The sequence below is a fragment of the Eucyclogobius newberryi genome, unplaced genomic scaffold, assembly GCF_026437365.1.
Source record: "Eucyclogobius newberryi isolate DKJ021-1_F unplaced genomic scaffold, fEucNew1.0.hap1 SCAF_21, whole genome shotgun sequence".
NCBI classification, from domain to species: domain Eukaryota; kingdom Metazoa; phylum Chordata; class Actinopteri; order Gobiiformes; family Gobiidae; genus Eucyclogobius; species Eucyclogobius newberryi.
The window spans coordinates 25,904,556-25,923,825 of record NW_027315846.1 but is presented as its reverse complement, the minus strand read 5'-3'; positions in this window follow the sequence as shown (position 1 = coordinate 25,923,825).

The following is a 19,270-nucleotide window of genomic DNA, read 5'->3' as shown; positions in this document are numbered from 1 at the left end:
CCAGCCAGAACGTCACCATGGTAACCAAAAGTAACCAACATCCAGTTCCAAAATTCTACAAAAGAACACCTGCAAACCAACAGGGAGCTAGACTTTTTAATCATCATTTTGTCTTGGATGATTTCACTTTTTGTGTTTGCTCTTCATCTAAAGCCCATGTTCTTCCAAATGTGAAAAAACCTTGAATATTTAAAAATGTTCAGTAATAATTCTTCTTTTATTCACCTTATTCCAGAAGCCCGTCTTCACGCCGCCATACAACATGATCCTTCTTCCAGTTTACACAAATCAATCGACTTTATAGCGTTTTTTAGCTGCCAGATTTTTCCCTCCATTGGAAAGAATTGAGTTCCCACTTGACTGGAAGTGTGATTACAATGAAAGTGCTGATCTGCGGAAAAAGGAGGAAAAAGTGGGCGGGGCGGAATAATATTGTAACTTATTTGTCACATCTGCTGCTCATGTCTAACCAGGAAGTAAAGTTCAAGTCTTCAATATAATCATGTAGACTATACTTCAGTGAAACCTTCTTTTGGACTTTTTACTTTTACTATTAAACCCAAAGGCCCATGTGTGAAGAAAGGCCACATCTTTGTCAGTCTGCCCCAGGGTGACTGTGGCTGCATAACAAGCAGTTTGCACAATTCAAATATTAATTTTTTCTGTCTAAAATCTTTATACTCTTGTGCCTGAGTGGCCAGCACTCTTGCCTCACAGCGCTGAGGTCCTGGGGTCGACTCCCAGGCGGTGTGAGACTTTCTGTGCGGAGTTTGCATATTTCTCCCTGAGCCTGGGTTTCCTACACATACTCACTTTTCTCCCCAGCTGAGTTTGTCCAAAGCCCAGCAAATGATCTGGAGATGGGTCTCCACTCATTCTGACCGGTTTAACCTCAGTGACTTTGAAGGACGGGTCTAATGTAGGGATCAGCACATTATTAGTTTACTTCTACAAACACACAGGGTCCTGGTTTAGCAGGTCTCAAGTGAGTCTCGAGTCATGTCCCGTTTCAAAGACATAGACAAGTCCAAAGTCAAGTCTTCTGTTTTGAGATTCAAGTTCTCCAATTGTAAAATACACCTACATTTAAGCTATTTTTCTTCTTCTTCTTTTTTTTTTAACGGTCTAGTCACTTTATTAAGATTAAGTGGGAGGGACGTGTTTCAGTTTGTTCCTGAAAAATTAAACAGAAAAGAGAAAACATTGAATAAAAAATGTTCAAATTCCAATAATAAAATAATTCAAATAAAACAAAATGCATGATGTTCTCCAAAAGACACTCGAGTGACCCAGAAAATGTATCTATTCTTACGCTCAAGGGTAATGTGATTGAACAAGTACACTACTACAAATACTTGTAGATCTGGATTGATAATAAACTCTCCTTCAACAAACACGTACAAGACAAATAATCTTAATGCCAGATTGTCATTCTTGTATTCTTGCATTGTGTATTCCTCTTAATTGTAGAATCAAATTGTAGTTAACCCAGGCTACATTTTTCTCAGTGCTGGTTTATCCTGATCATATATGCATTCTCCAACAGTCAGACCTCTAAGCTCTAAGGTTCATTACAGGAATGGCAATCATTGGATGTGAGAAGAGCATGTTCATAAGGCTCTCATTGGAATTTTACCTGATTATTTAAAATTTGTAGAACATCAGAGCAAGTATTCACTGATAAAGATCGTAGGATTTTTTATTCTAGAGTCACACAGAGTCAACTCTAGAGCTAAAGGCTTTCAGGAACTTTGCTCCCTATGGAACAAAATACTCAGACTTTTTAAATTAAATGAGTTGTAGTATGCATTTTATTTAATTCAAACCACTGGTTAGAGACAACCCACTGAACAAGTGCTCTTGTTTTACATGATTTTCATCACATTTTATATTTGTTAATTTTATTGACTGTTTTATTGGATGTTTTATTTGCATTTTATCAGGATCAGCATGTGTTTCTTTATTTAATTGTGTATTTTTTTTTAATTGACAGGGTACCAATGAAAGGGAGAATGTCTGTCATTAATCTTAAATAAATGATACATTTTAAAAAGTTAAAAAGAGAGCACATTTTTTCAGTCCATTTGATCAAGTCCGACTCAAGTCCAAGTCCTGACTTACAAGTAAATGCATTTGATTCATGATTCAAATGTGCACCGTAAACCCAATCTTTCTTCGCAAAAAAAAAGAAGAGAAAAGAAGAAAGAATGATCATTTTAATTGCTATTGTTCTTGTACACTGACATTTATCCATTGTAGAAAACATAAAGGTTCTCTTATCATATCTTATCAAAGGGTCAGACGATTCACAAATAATTGGCTCCTTCTACACAGGACACACAAGTGAAGGTTAAACCCCCATTATCCACAGGAGACCTTGGCCTTGCTTTGAAACCTTTCACTGCACAATCGGACTCTCTCTGTCTCTGACCCGGCGCCCTCTGGTCACATTGAAGCATGTGCGATCAGAGCGGCCCCGGCTGACCCCCGCCACCTCCCCGTACACGCTGCATTGTGTGGGGCCGGTGTGGGACGATGACGGCAGATGAACTCAGGTCGACGTGCATGGCTGGGGGTCCACAAAGGCATGTGGGAGCGGTGAGGAGGGGCGGGGCTGGTCCAGATAAGATCGGAGCCGTGAGGAAGTCTCGCTCTGATTGCTACAAAAGGCTGGGGTCAGGGAGGTGCAGTTTACTCGCCGAGGATCAATGTAATGTGATGGTATATGAGATTGGAATCGTGGAGGGCCAAGAGGGAGAGCGGAGGAGTGAGACGGAGAGAGATGAGAGACACAGAAGAGGCAAGTTTATTTGTAGAGCGCAACTTGTACACAAAGATGTTCACTCTAGCTTTAGTCACGCCTCACATGGAATCACTGCGATCGGCCTCGTGACTTAAAAGTATAATTCAGGTATTGTTTTGTACTGTTCCCTTCCCAACATGGCTGCGATGGGGCACGTCCCGGGTTCCTGTTCTGCCTCCCTGTTTCCTCTGGGGATGCTCCAATCCAGAGTCTCCACCTGTAGCCCCTCCCAGTGTTTAAGGACACCTGCTGGCATTGGTGGTCAGTATGTCCTTCGTTTGTGTGTCTCGTCGTCAGGGCTGTGGATGCAGTGCCTGTCTGAGACTAGTTGTTATTTGTGTTATGTGTCTCCTTTTAACTTGTCACATCGATTCTGTTTATGGGCCTTTGTTTTGTTAGGCCTGTGTGACTCATACATTTTAACATGTTGTTGTGTTCTCTGTCTTATGTATGTGTTTGTGTTCATTTACCTTTACTTTCCTGTTTATTAAACGTCCCAACTTTATTTAGCCGTTTTCCATCTTGGTTTTCGTTACTTCCCGCTACCCTAGCACAGCCGGGTTGTAACAAGGTAGGATTTTATTTATTAAAAAAAACATTAGTTATGTTTTGGAGATCTGCGTCTGGATCCAGTGCCAGGCCCTGAACATGGAGACTCACTGTGACATTAGAAGCGTTCCAAAATGGTATTCCAAAAGCATATCGGTATGGGATGTCAAAATGTAACTAATCATTGTCTGTCATCTGGTAAGTTCCAGAGCAAAAGAAAATTTTATTCTGTCAATTGAACAAAGTGATTGAGTGGCGAAACATATTAACTCTTAAAAACCTTTGTCCAGCTGATAGAATTGAATATTCTTTTGCTATAAATAATCATTATAAAAGGTGGATTAGAAACCTAATACGCAGGGACAAAAGCTGCTGTCTTTACTATTGCAGTGTTTCATTCCATTTTCTACCGCTTGTTCCCTTTCGGGGTCGCGGGTGACTGGAGCCTATCCCAGTGACTTCGGGCCTTAGGCGGGATACATCCTGGACAGTGGTCAACTTGTCGCAGGGCCAACACAGAGACATAGGCATTACAGACAGCTATTCACTCTCACGTTCATTCACTAGGACCAATTTAGAATCACCTATTTTTACCTAACACATGCATGTCTTTGGACGGTGGGAGGAAGCCGGAGAACCCGGAGAGAACCCACGGTAACACGGGGAGAACATGCAGACTCCACCCAGAGAGATCATGTGATTTTCTGGTCCGGGAATCGAAGGCAAGAGCACTAACCGCCTTTGCCACCGTGCACCCCAGTGTATGGTGTTTCATTCCATTTTTGGTATTTCCAGGTGGACTGGACAGGGAGGCAACTTGTCACCTCTTTTGTTCACCATTTGTTTTTGAATCTCTGGCCTTTCAAGTCAGAGAAGATCCTAAAACAAAAGGTGTGTACGCAGGAGGTAGAGATCACAAACTTCTCTTATTCACAGATGATAGTTAGGTATTGACTTAAGATCCAAAATACACTGGTGAGAAATTATGAATATGACCAAGAAGATGGCAGAATCTGTGTGTGGAGCTTGCTCCACATCCAGAAGAGCACTGCAGACAGAATTCAGAACACATTAGGTATATTAGACGTACTGCAACTGAGGTCAGAAGTTGATGTTTTGCCCTGGTTTATGGTTCATATATCTCTGTAATTACTGGGCATATCCTGATGAAACAAAAATTCACATAAACCTTGAAATATGGTGAAATGTTATGAAAAAATGTTGGCAATATTCAGACACACAGGCACAATTGTTGTCATGTGAAAGAACTTAAAGCTACAAGTTTAATACAGCCAAGTTCTTGGATTCCAAATTCCTAACCAAAAATCATAAGGTTCAACTTTTTAAGTTGTATATTTCTTTAAAAAACGTTGCCAATAAGGTTACATAACCCCCTGTCCTCTCTTGGGTTAGGGTTAGAATCTCTTGAACCCATAACAATTCCACATATAATTTCATTCATACATAATGTTTAGATCCGATGAGCCGCACTCTTCCTGGTAAATAATACAAGTATACAAAATGGCGTTTGTACGTGACGTTGCATCAGAGAGAGTTTGGGGCCCGTGTGTAAACAGAGCAGAGGAGCTGGGGTTGTGTTAACCATCTGTGAAGCCCGACTCTGCGGGGGACCACTTCACTCACTGTCCCTGTGATGTCTCCGACGCTCAGCACCGCAGGCTGCCGCTCAGAACACTGCATAGGCAACGCTAACTGTGCACACGGACCAAAGCACAAATGGTTGAAGATTGAGACGTTGTTTCAAACTTGAGGTATATTTGGAGAGCTTTTTTGTTTATTAAAAATAAGAGGAGTAAACGTATAGTGTTAAAAAGTATTCTAAGAAGTACATTTACTACCCACCTCTGGAGATAAATACGTTTGATGCTTTACTGTGGCACATTCCAGGCAAATAATCATTTAGAGAACATTTGAACATTTGAACTGAAAAACATTGCTCAATACTTTCAAACAAGGATCATTTAAATCTTTTTTTTCATGTAATAACTTAAAATGTTGTCGTCCCAGTACAGATACATTGTAAAAGCTCTGGCTCAAAATGAGACGGCTGTGTGCTGTCTGCATCTGGTTACAGAGCTGTTAGGTTACGCAGAGCAGCTTTAACTCTGGTTTTGGCTTTGAAAATCGTGAAAAACGCTTATAAACATCACACAATCATGGTGAATAGTTAGAACACATTAGTGAGCGATACATGTGTGAAAAACTGGACAAATTGAACAGACTTTGGACCACTATTTGTTTTTCAGTGTGTCGTGATTTTGTTTCTGTAAATCTTCTGTGCTATGTAAATGTTCTTTTTAATTCGTCTTATGCTTTCTGGTCATGTAGAGCAAAAAAAAAGTTTAAAAAATAGATAAAAATACAGTTTTGTTTTGTTTTTCACATTTTTAAGACACTGAAAAAGTCTGGCGGCCTACAGTACCGTTAACAAAACTATAATTGAAACACACAAAGCTTACCACAGAAGAGATTGTGTAGAAGGTGTTTTACCATGAGTGCTTTAGATAGTGACTTTGGAAGGCCGGGTTAAGGACACAAGGTGGGCAGCTTAGGAAACACTCTTGTTATGTCATCTCTACTTCAACTCTGCATTTGTGCCGTAAAATGTCACTTTTTTTCTTCTCGTGAATCTGGTCATCTCACTTTTTCTCCCTTCGTTTCTCCTTCCGTCTTCAGGTAGTGTGGTGCTCTCAGCTGATTGGTTCAGGCCTGAGCAGAGTAGAGGGGCTCCAAATGGCAGGACCGCCCCTGTCTGCCTGCTCAGCCCACGTCCATATTTTCACTTCCCCGACAGGACGCGTGTGTTCAGAGCCTCCTCCAAACGCCTTTACGAGCCTTAATGAATTTAATTAGACAGAGGTGGTCTTGGCACCGGCGTACAGCGCAATTATGTCGAAGGGAATTAAAATTTTTGTCAATTTTCAGTATTTGAAGGACATTGATCTCAAATTGATGGAAAATACAAACTGCTAAAATTCAGCACCATTTTATAATAACTACACTTTAATTAGCAGTACTATAGCATGAAATATTTAAAAAAGAATGAATCAGGCTAAGTAAGGTTTGAATTAAGTAGTGACTAAACCTCAATCATTCCTCATAAACTATTGTTCATTATGAATTAAGTCTTTGTTCATGCTAATTAAGGTGTAATAATTATAGTCCAGAAACAGCAGGGGAAAACGACAAGTGCCCCAAAAATACATATTCAAAGATGATTCAATATGCAAAGACGTTTCATACTTTAACCTACCTTCATTTTCCAGTTTAAATTGTCATTGTTGATGGATGTGCTCTGTATTTATTCAGGCTTGGACCAGGCACAAAGTGGATTATGACACCTTCCAACTGAATTGTGATAATATGATAATAATTTTGTATAAAGAACATTTGTCGCATTATTGTAGGACATATGCTAACGTGTTCTTCCTCTAAGTTATTAAAAAATCCCGTAAACTTACTGTATTGTCTTTGTTATTCTTACAACCTACTATTTTATTTTATCTCTTGTCCAGAGAGCTGATGCTGCTTTGCCTTGAGCTCACGTGACTTTAATTGTTTGTCCCTCGTGTGTGGACTGATTTAGGGAAATGAGCGTTCTGTCAAGCTGCTCCCACAGCTTGGAACACTTTTCAAACTGAACTGAAGCTTTGTGAGTTGGCTTCTTTCATGGGGTTTCAATCTCTCTCTCATGTCTCTCATTTTTACCTGGTTAGATAAAGGTTAATAAATATACAACTTTATTTCTCAATTGTTAATTCTGTTGCCAAAAATATAGGTTGTCGATATCATGAGAAGTATGTTGTTCCCAGTTTGTATCAGTTTGACAAAGCTTATTTTCAACGATCATACGATATTCTTTTGGTAATTTGTTATTCATTTGCTAATTGACCCAAGATGTATAATACAGGAAGTGTTTTTTTTCAAGAGGAAATACCAAAACAATAGTGTCATCCGAATCAAACGCGCATCAAACATGTGTGCGCATTTCATTCACAAATGCTGTGCTGTAGTGTGTGTGTGTGTGTGTGTGTGTGTGTATGTGTGTGTGTGTGTGTGAGTGTGTGTGTGTGTGTGTGTGTGTGAGTGTGTGTGTGTGTGAGTGTGTGTGTGTGTGTGTGAGTGTGTGTGTGTGTGTGTGAGTGTGTGTGTGTGTGTGTGTGAGTGTGTGTGTGTGTGTGTGCTGTAGTGTGTGTGTGTGTGTGTATGTGTGTGTGTGAGTGTGTGTGTGTGTGTGTGAGTGTGTGTGTGTGTGTGTGTGTGAGTGTGTGTGTGTGCTGTAGTGTGTGTGTGTGTGTGTGCTGTAGAGTGTGTGTGTGTGTGTGTGTGTGCTGTAGTGTGTGTGTGTGTGTCTCTGCGTGCTGTAGTGTGTGTGTGTGTGTGTGTTTGTGCTGTAGTGTGTGTGTGTGTGTGTGTGTGTTTGTGCTGTAGTGTGTGTGTGTGTGTCTCTGCGTGCTGTAGTGTGTGTGTGTGTGTGTTTGTGCTGTAGAGTGTGTGTGTGTGTGTGTTTGTGCTGTAGTGTGTGTGTGTGTGTCTCTGCGTGCTGTAGTGTGTGTGTGTGTGTGTGTGTGCTGTAGTGTGAGTGTGTGTGTGCTGTAGTGTGTGTGTGTGCTGTAGTGTGTGTGTGTGTGTGTGTGTGCTGTAGTGTGAGTGTGTGTGTGTGTGTGTGTGTGTGCTGTAGTGTGTGTGTGTGTGTGTGCTGTAGTGTGAGTGTGTGTGTGCTGTAGTGTGTGTGTGTGTGTGTGCTGTAGTGTGAGTGTGTGTGTGTGTGTGTGTGCTGTAGTGTGTGTGTGTGTGTGTGCTGTAGTGTGTGTGTGTGTGTGTGTGTGTGCTGTAGTGTGTGTGTGTGTGTGTCTGATAACATTGGCTCTGTTCTTTCTGAAGGCTGGGCTGCATGTGGAGAGACAAAGGCTGCTGCTACAGGGTCATTAATCATCGTCAGGAGCGAGGAAGGCGGGCCCCCGGTGCTCCACACTCTGCTGCTCGACTCCACTCGGAACGGTGTGGAGCGGAACGAACCGGTGGAGGGACGTGCGAGCGTTTGGCCACGATGATAACGCTGCGTCAATCGGGGCTGAACCAAGAAGAGCATGACAAAACTGTGCATGACAAAACTGTGCATGACAAAACTGTGCATGACAAAACTGTGCTTTTATTGTCTTTATTGTATTCATTCATAAATAAATACAAATATGAGAGAGTTGAAATATTGAATCAGTTGTTCTTGATGCTTGATGCTGATTTATCTTTTACTTTACAGGTATCAGTTAAAAAAAAAAAAAAAAAAAATCAATAACAAAGAAAAAATCATTAATTTGGCTTGAAGGCATAATTGACTTTTGTAAGCTTTTAACCATGTTCTTACACTTTTCCCTCATCAAAAACATACCTGGAGTTGCACTGAGCGTCATTCACACTCGTTTCATTAATCATGTTTATGAGGTCCTCTCCCTCTGAGCCTCACAAAACACTTGGCTTCAAATATCCCAGCCTTGTGACTTCATAGATAGAACTCTCAGATCTTCTGCGCAGTTTTTAAATCCATACATCATCTCCAGATGTGTTGCTCATCGCTCATTACGACTGCGGGCTTTGTTTGTTTCCTCTTTGTAATTCCCTCCGCTGCCAGTAAAAGGAGTGTTAACACCAATCCTGATGAGGGAACAGCTGATTATAGGGAAATAATGTGTGCTTCTCCAGTCAGACATTATTCTAATTTCTATAATATGAGAGGCCAAAGCAAAGATCCTCAAGAAGAGGTTTAAAGGCCAATAACCGTACAAATGAAGCAGAATGTGTAAATAAATCATACAAACAGACACTAATGAGATATATACGTAAACAAAGCACATAGTGGCATAGTACATTTTATATACCATACTATATAATACCACCAGACAAACACAGATGAAATCACAAATCACCATTAAAAACAGGTCACAATGTGAATATTGAAACATTAAGACACTCAAGTTCATACAACTTGGGTAAAGGCAGTGAGACATCTAAAGCTGTATTCGGACGGGATTATTTTCGAGTCATGTGCGACTCGTCTAGGGCTGTAAAAATATCTGTAAACATTCTCCCGATTTTCGCCTACTGTATTTCATCAAACTCAGAGGTCCTCGGGTAAATTTAGTCCTGTGTCAGTGCTCATGTCAGTGCTCATGTCAGTGCTCATGTCAGTGCTCATGTCAATGCACATGCCAGTGCTCATGTCAGTGCTCATGTCAGTGCTCATATCAGTGCTCATGTCAATGCACATGCCAGTGCTCATGTCAGTGCTCATGTCAGTGCTCATGTCAGTGCTCATGCCAGTGCTCATGTCAGTGCTCATGTCAGTGCTCATGCCAGTGCGCATGTCAATGCACATGCCAGTGCTCATGTCAGTGCTCATGTCAGTGCTCCTGTCAGTGCTCATGTCAGTGCTCATGCCAGTGCTCATGTCAGTGCTCATGTCAGTGCTCATGTCAGTGCTCATGTCAATGCACATGCCAGTGCTCATGTCAGTGCTCATGTCAGTGCTCATGTCAGTGCTCATGTCAGTGCTCATGTCAGTGCTCATGCCAGTGCTCATGTCAGTGCTCATGCCAGTGCTCATGTCAGTGCTCATGTCAGTGCTCATGTCAGTGCTCATGTCAGTGCTCATGTCAATGCTCATGCCAGTGCTCATGTCAGTGCTCATGTCAGTGCTCATGTCAGTGCTCATGCCAGTGCTCATATCAGTGCTCATGCCAGTGCTCATGCCAGTGCTCATGTCAGTGCTCATGTCAATGCTCATGTCAGTGCTCATGCCAGTGCTCATGTCAGTGCTCATGTTAGTGCTCATGTCAGTGCTCATGCCAGTGCTCCTGCCAGTGCTCATGTCAATGCTCATGCCAGTGCTCATGTCAGTGCTCATGTCAGTGCTCATGTCAGTGCTCATGTCAGTGCTCATGCCAGTGCTCATGCCAGTGCTCATGTCAGTGCTCATGCCAGTGCTCATGTCAGTGCTCATGTCAGTGCTCATGTCAGTGCTCATGTCAGTGCTCATGTTAGTGCTCATGTTAGTGCTCATGTCAGTGCTCATGTCAGTGCTCATGTCAGTGCTCATGTTAGTGCTCATGTCAGTGCTCATGCCAGTGCTCATGCCAGTGCTCATGTCAATGCTCATGCCAGTGCTCATGTCAGTGCTCATGTCAGTGCTCATGTCAGTGCTCATGTTAGTGCTCATGTTAGTGCTCATGTTAGTGCTCATGTTAGTGCTCATGTCAGTGCTCATGTCAGTGCTCATGTCAGTGCTCATGTCAGTGCTCATGTCAGTGCTCATGTCAGTGCTCATGTCAGTGCTCATGTTAGTGCTCATGTTAGTGCTCATGTCAGTGCTCATGTCAGTGCTCATGTCAGTGCTCATGTTAGTGCTCATGTCAATGCATTTGTGTGCCTTTCATACTTTTGGTTTAAAGTTTAGATCAAGAGGCAGGATCCGTGTGAATTGATTAAAAGAACGACAGCGGCATAAATCTGATATTTCAGTGAGTTAAACAGCCATTAACGGAATAAAGTCATTAAAACATAAAAAACTCAAATCTCGAGTGGTAATTTCAGTTTTCTGGATCAAACTAATCCCGTCCAAATGGGGTTTCAATTAAAAGCCAATGAAAAGAAATGCCAATTCAACTAATATCTATTAATAACAGCCAAATATTGTGTGCAAATATATTACATTCATTGTAAAATTATAAACTAACAGTTAAAATAAGGTATTTCTATTTCATGAAATTATGGCTCAAAAATGGTGCATATAACATTATAATCCAAATGTATTTTAAGCCTATTGTGTTTAAGTGCAATTTACACATCACAGATTCATATATTTTTTCTTCATTTTAATTTAGGTCATTTGGAGTGGACCCTCACCATCTTAATTGTATATAATAATTGTCTGGAGGCGCCAGTCAAATTCAAAATGAAACACAATTTTACCAAAGCCCATCCCGTGCAGCCCCTGCTCTGTCCGCCACGGAATTCTAATTATCTTGTCACCAAATTTGAAAAAAAAGAGATGATTTTTAATGGCTTTTTAACTCGGCCGGTGGTGTAAGAGTGTGAAAAGAGGTTCAGGGGGTATAAATATAAAAAATCCAGGCTAGTAGACAGAATCAGTGAGCAGCTCTGTCGCCCCTCCCGCCTGTAGTATCCTGGAGGCATTTTTCTCATTATCAAATATAGCTTGATGTCTTTGTTTCTTGATGATGAACTGCCAAACACGGCTCTGTAGCGTTGGTTTAAAGGTAACTTTGGGGCAGGCGTGCTTCATTTATGGTTAATATGGCACTAGAGTGTATTTTATTTATTATTTATCATTACAGGCATAAATTAATAGCATTTTTTTATTGTCCTTTAAACTTGCTCTTGTACATTTACTTTGGCCTCACATGTTTTAGAACTTAAAATAATGTATTGTAAAAACACACACATAATGTAGACCCCCATCTACTGGCAGCAGAAGGAATTACCATGCGGAAATTAACAAAAGCTAGCTTGCCCTTGCTTAATTGTTATTTGTTTTTTAAAGAGCGGTTACTATTGGACACATCATTTCTCAGGACTTTAAGGTGTAGTATTTTAGCCAAAGCAGCTATGTAATGCTAATAGTATGTAATACTTGTAGTAATCATGTGCAATACTGTAACATAATGGGAGTTATCTCTGGTACAATACACTTAAGACTCTTTATCTGCCTTTTAATATTTGTTACACTGTACAAACCACAGACTGATCTATTTATTGTACATAACCTATTTTTATTGCATGTCTCTATGCTCCTGCTATTTTTGGATTTGACATTTTCTCTTCTTCTTCTTTATCCAGCCGTGTGTTTCTGTTTCCTGTTATAGGCGCCATTTTGAGGTCTTTTGACCATTCAGAACATAGAATAGTGAAGTACAAATGTTCTCTTGTAAGTGTTACTTTATCTGGTAAAATTATTTATTTTTGATTTTTGTGTCAATTTGTGAGTTCTACTTTTACTTTTTTTTAACTCCAATTAGCAGTTTACTCTGTACATAAACTCAATAGTAATATCCAAAAATGTATTTACTTATTTATTGTGTGTGTATTTATTTTTCACAATAAAATGCAAGAGACACTGAGTGATTTTTATGACTATTGTTACTCTAAGCTGCAATAAACACTATTCCACATCATTGCATATTCATAACTTAATGTATGGAGTTTCCCCCATTAATAATCTCACCATTTCTTCAAAGTGGCTTTCATTTGTCCATCTCTTTGTATGCAATTCAAAAACAGCATGAAAAACAAAACAATCATCTAAGAATTACAAGATTTACCGCAAAATCGACACTGTGCGCAAACAAATAGCGAAACAACACTCTGGGCTAATGTCAGCGTGTCAAAACCATATTGAATACTTGAAATATCTCCGTATCCGGGGCAGAATAGCAGCCATTGTATCGCCGTTGTAATAATATTATCTTGTGATTTTTGTGAGTGAAAGAAAAATGGCAGAAATGAGCGGCGGTATTGTCTGGCCCAACCCCAGTTTTGATTTAAATAAACGGCACCGAGCTGCGAAAGGATAAAACGAGAGGAAGAGAGAAAGAGGGAGAGAGGGAGAGAGGGAGGGTGGCTAAATGAAAGGTTATGCGTCGTCCCATGTGTTTGTATTGTCAATAACTGCAGAAGGCTGTCGAGAAAAGTGGCGAGATAAAGGTCAATAATTCAAGCAAACGTGTGGGAGAAGACACACTCGGCGGCTAACGGCAACGGAGGAAAGAAAATGGAGCGGGCGAGACACCGAGCTGCAAAAACACAAACAATATTGCTGTTGCTATTGTTGGTATTAAGAGGAAAGAGGGAGGAGGGACAGAGAAGGGGAGCACGGCGGTGACAGGCCCGGGGAACTGTCAATCAAATGTCAGTCGAATGAAACAAAAAATACGGCAGCGATAGCCTTATTTTATTATTTTATTTACAATTAATTTCATTACAATTTTTTTACATTAATATTGTCTTTTTATTTGTGGATTTGCAAAAATAATTAAAAATAATAAAGTAATGCATTTTGTTCAGCCATTTAAATTATGCATATATCAAAGATAAAAACAAACTGCAGACATTTCACGATTTGATATTCTAAATTCAATTGTTAATTTGTTTTTTGTAATGTGCAATTGGGTGTTTTATTTTTAATTATATATTTTGACCATTTATTGAATTAAAAAAACACTTTGATTTGGGAGGATTTTCACAAATGTTGCCATTTTTGTTTATTTGTTTGAATCCTGTTTTTATGTCTTGTTTAAATTAAATTCAAATAGATTTTATTTATACATTTTTGCTTATTTTTATATATATATATATATATATATATTTTGAGGTTACTTTTTGTAATTTCTATTGTTTGTTTATTACATTTTCCCATTTATTTTATATGCTGTTACAAATGTTACAATTTTCATTTATTTGTTTAATCGATCTTGCTTCATTTGTTTATTTAATATTTCCAATATTTGGGCTACTTTGTTTAAATTTGTATTTATTTAGTTTTGTTTTTTTCAAACCAAATGTTGTTTATATAGCTCATGACTTAAAAAAAATAATTCTTTGATAGATTTGAAATGTGTGAATATACATTTAACGGCACTAGCCTGAGCAAAAAATAAATACAAAAATTACCCTATAAAAACAACTCAAAAACGGTTACACTCGGCTGAGTTTTAAAACACGACCCTTCTAAACAGCCTTTTCCTTTTCCCTGTGTTTTCTCCCTTCTTCTCCCACCGTTTAGTGCGTCTCTCGATGGCCTAATAAATATAAACGTGCAATTAACAGCGCTAACTAATTCATGAGCTAGCGCGCCGAGGCTAACGAAGACCATAACTACTGTACAGACGCCAATGTCGCGCCACAATATTGTTTTTGTTTTATGTTTAATTGCTCGTTTGGGGAAAAAAATGAATCAAAATATAAAGTGTTTGGCAGGGAGGATTGTGTTTTTATATACATACTCGGTTGCTATGGCGAGAACCAAACACACAGATTCTTTCTGATGGAAATATGTAACGTCACAGCTTCGGAGGTGTTCATTTAAGACCCAAATGACCTCTTTTTTTGAGTGTATAAGTGCCCTATAGCTAAATTATCAATCTTTATACTTAAACATGTATATTTCTAATATTTGTCACTGTATCATATCATATTATATGCTGACTTTCAAAGCCATAATTAAGGCTATAAATAATTGTAAAAATGTAATATTAACCTCTTTCTCTTCACCTGAAATATGTTTTGTGAAATTATCAAAACACGCAATTTTAAACTATTATTGTGACGAAGCAGAATTCACTTTTAGTAACAAAAGCTCCATAGTGGAATATCCAATCTTCTTCGGTTTGTCGCTCTGGTTTACATTACATATTATTATGGAAATGCCACGCTGTTCTTGTGCATCGCAGGGGCATTGTCAAGATCTTTTCCAAAACAGTCAAGAAGCTATTTCGGATTTCTTTTATTATCCCAGAATGCAACAAAGAAAGTCTATTGTTCCAGCACAATGCAACTTGCACACAAACTATACATACGTATCCAGCATGCCCTTCCAAAGCTGGTGCTGGTTTGTGACTTACTACTGTCCCCTAGTGGTTGTTGCTGGAAATCTATCTGCTTTACCTGATTCTCTGCCCCTCCTTTCTGCTCCTCACTTTGCGTTTTCACACACAAATATTACAATTCAGTTGTATTCAGAAGACAAAAAAGTGCTCAAGTAGGAATAAGAATGATATTACTCAAGAAGAAGTACAAAATGGTCCAATAAGTGTACAGAAGTATTTGGAGGAACTAGGACTCAAGTAATTGTGAAATCCACTTTATTTATGTAGCAAATTTTATAAACAAAATAGTTTCCAAAGAATAAAAAACAGCAAAGTTATAAGTGCTGAATTTGATCTCACTAGTCGTAAAACAATAAAACCAGTAAAGGCAAACGAAAGCAAAAGCATAAAACGATAAAATAGTTATATATAAATATGTGAAAATAGTTAACGTAATTTAAATGTCTTTTTTTTATTTTCAAAGTATTTTTTCAGGTATTTTCACAGGAAATACTTGAACAATATTGATAAAAAAGCTCATATTTTAAAGAGCGGTACAAGAAACACAAATGCTCAAATACTTTTCTGATTTCTAGAGTTATTGCTGTAGATTATTGAAATGACGTGAACAATTACATCTGATGTGAGCAATCTGATTTCTTTCTGAAAGGTTTTGACAAGGGCAATGCAGCAAAAAAAAGGGCATCAATGAAAGATTTTTTTTTTTTTAAATTTATTGCACTTTATCTTCCGAATACAACACAGATGTTTTTGATGGTCATATTAATAATTGGGTTATTTTCTTATTCCAGTGTTGGGCATAAACATGTACCAAACGTGTGCCATATATTGCTCAAAGTAGTAACACAAGTAAAAGTATGGTCTGAAAACTATTGAATACACGTAGTCTTGAGTCTTATCCACCTGGTTGTATTACACGACACACAACTGCGATTGTGCGTTGCCGTGTACACAACAGGCTTTTCTGCTTTTCAATAGAGGGCCGGGGTAAAATCAACAAAAACAGGAACGCCGACGTTTTGTGGTCATTGTAAAAGCAAGGGCCCTCGTGTCAATACGGCATTGTTTGGCGATGGGGAGAGAGGGGCCGAACGCGCAGAGAGGAGAATGTTATCGGAGCGCTGGAAGAGGGCCCCTGCGCACATAATAGCGCTCAAATGTAAGTATGATTGTTTGGACAAGCCCCGAGCAAACAGAGGAGGCAGCAGGAGGCTCGACACCCACGAGAGCAGCGCTGTTTGAAAGGGATATGAGATTGTGTGTTAGCATGTAGCTCCGACATAGCTTCAGTCGCATTGACGGAATAATCGCAGTTGGACGGTTGCAGCTAGCGATTATTTGACTAGTTAGCGATGATTTTGGCGGAAAGAAGTCGATTATATCCACTGCGCATCGAGATTTTGCCATTTTTAACTAAACAAAAGTTGGAATATGATGATGTGTGTAGGATAGTTGACTGCACAGCCTGGTACTGATGTAAACATTCTATCCTATTCTGTTTAATGAGAAAATACAAAACAGGGATTTTGTTGTTTGTAGGCTGCGTAGACAAATGGATGTTGTTTATATGTTCTTTATATGTATTTTTAACACCAGACAATATCTAATTTCCAGCTCTGTTTGCCAAAGTTGATTATTGTGGGATGTCACTTGGTGAAACAAAGCGACAATGTCCTTGTCAAACTGTTGTGATTCGCTATGTTTTTGGTGCGATTCGTCCAGCAAAATGTTAAATAGAAAAAACAATGATGAAGTGGTAAGTAGCAATGATAATTTTTGCACAGATTGCCACCTCATCAAACTAAACGGTGTTAGATATGCTAATTTTATGTCATCAAATCAGTTTTTCTGTTTTTTTCTGCAGCGTTTCATCGCTAACACTAACGCTCCCATTGAAATGCATTAGAAAGAATGTATGGAACAGTACCAGCTTTTAGAATGAAGATGTTCTGGAAGGGATTGTTCTTTTTTGACGTTTTGATTTAATAATGCTGCTGTCTTTGTTATAAAAGGTCTTTTCCGCGAGGTCACTGTACCAGGGGTTTGGAGAACCTGCTCAGGCCCCGAACCGCAGGCAACACTCACACGAACTCTGCGGAAAGAGTTCTATTTTCCCAGACACAGCAGCGGTCTGGAGTGGCTTTCAGGTAACAGACGAGTGTTCTCCCGCGTAAATGCATGTAATTTGTTAATATATTCACACTATTGTTTATTTGTTAACCTGTGAGAAATAAACAGTATTTCAAGTGAGAAATAACTGATCTCTTAGTCGTCTGAAACACAGCACACACATAATGCTTGCTTCACTCACATTTACGCGGCTGTCATGCGGGCGCTGCTATCCTGGGCCTAATTGGAGTGATAACCTGGGCCGGCCCTGGGTAAACAGAGGGCCAAAGGGCAGGGACAGCGGACACACTTGGCCACACGCGGACTGATGCTGCTGCTGCCGCTCTGACGTGTCAAATGAACAATTCTACAGCTTATGGAGGATGGCACCGCCGAGCCTCCCGGGACCCCCACGCACCAGGCCTATCAGTCACAGGCCCACCACAGCCATTCATTGTCAGGCCGCTAAGAAGCCTATCAATTATTCATTTAGGAGGTGGCCACTGGATTAGCTCTGTCAGCGCGGGGCTTATGCTGTCCAGGGTTGATTATGGCCCGGGTGATTTAGCGTGTCAAAATATGTATGGGATGTTTGGGAAAGTATAAGTAGTATTGTTTTTCACTCGTATTACAGAGAACAGGGAAATCTTTATGTTTTGATGGTTGACCAATAATAACAAAGGAGCAAGCGTTTGATTTTCAGAGGCCATCAAATGTGAAAAGAAAAGAAAAACAAGCCTCAGTTCAGATTTAGTCTCTAAACCTTTACAAAACCAGTTCTTTAAATCATATATAAATAAATAAAACTGACAAAGATTTCTGAGCTGGCAAATTTTCAAGGTGAGGAGTGAAACGGTGCAAATGAGGCTATGAACAATAGCTGCTTGCTGGGGGGAAAAAAACAAAAAAACAAAAGGATTCAAATGTTGATGGAATTTGGCTTCATTTGGTTAAGATGACATTATTTTGCCAGTCCTGTATTTTAAAAATTGTTCTTTCAGCTTGTTGTTTTTGAAGTTTCCAAGATATAATTTCCCTCCATATGTCAATCAATCTTGTGTTCTTCAATAAGATACGGAACTTCTCATTTATTGTTTCTCCAGTGCCTCTTGAGTTCGACACGTCTAATGTAGGCTGAATGCGACGATTCTAATCTCCACCACAGATCAGGGTTCCCTCAGAGTGGTTTACAATCAGGTGCATGACATCAGCATAGAAAGTGATATCACTCCCTGGTGGAGCAGACGGATTTAAAAGAGAGAAAACCTTCCATTAACGTTCCCTCTAACCTGTACATATCTGCCCTCTTTGTCCTTACCTTAAGTTTGAAATCAATATTGCAACTCCCCTTCTATGTTTGCCCTTGTATAATGAATAAAAGTATTTTTTCTAACAGAATTTCATTAGTTTTTTATTTTTTGTTCAGTGTCATTTAAATATATATTTTTTCTTCTTTTTTTTTAAAGATTTTTGTTTGTTTGATTGGGTTCAGTGCCATTCACATTGAAGGATGCTACTTGTAATATTTCTGATGCCATTGGGTTGGTTGTATTGATCTAATGTATTGAAAAACAACAAGCACACTCAAGAACCAAAGTAACACAAAACCACTGAAAGGGTAAAAAAGAAAACAAGGGTTCATGGTGAAAACTGGCATCGAACCCAAAACCTGGTCGAAAAATGATCGTGAAGGGGAGGGAAGTCCAATCCTGATGAAGGCCCCCCCTGAAAAAAAAAACTCCCCCGGCACTCTAGACACCAATCCTCAGAAGGAACTGGATATATAACCTCCCTGGCTCACCACGTCCCCTTGCTGCAGTCTGCGAGTATTTTCTAATTTCCCACAAATCCAATCTCCTACGTTTGGCACATCAATGAGTAGATTTATTTACGGTAGTCACAGAGTTTATGTACAAAAGCAGACAGCCAACATGGAGCATAGAGTCTGATGTTCAAAACAAATAAATCATGGCATCAGTCTCTTCAAATTAACAGAAATGTATCACCATGTGACCACAATCCAACCTCACTCATGTTGTTTAGTTCTCTGTGTTTTCTGCTTCTCCTGGTGTTCTGAGCCCATGTTTTTTACCTACAAAGTCACCAGAGAAGTTCCCTAGAAAGAGGACCCATGTCTCAGTTTCCTCCCCCTGAGGTTCTCACAGATATG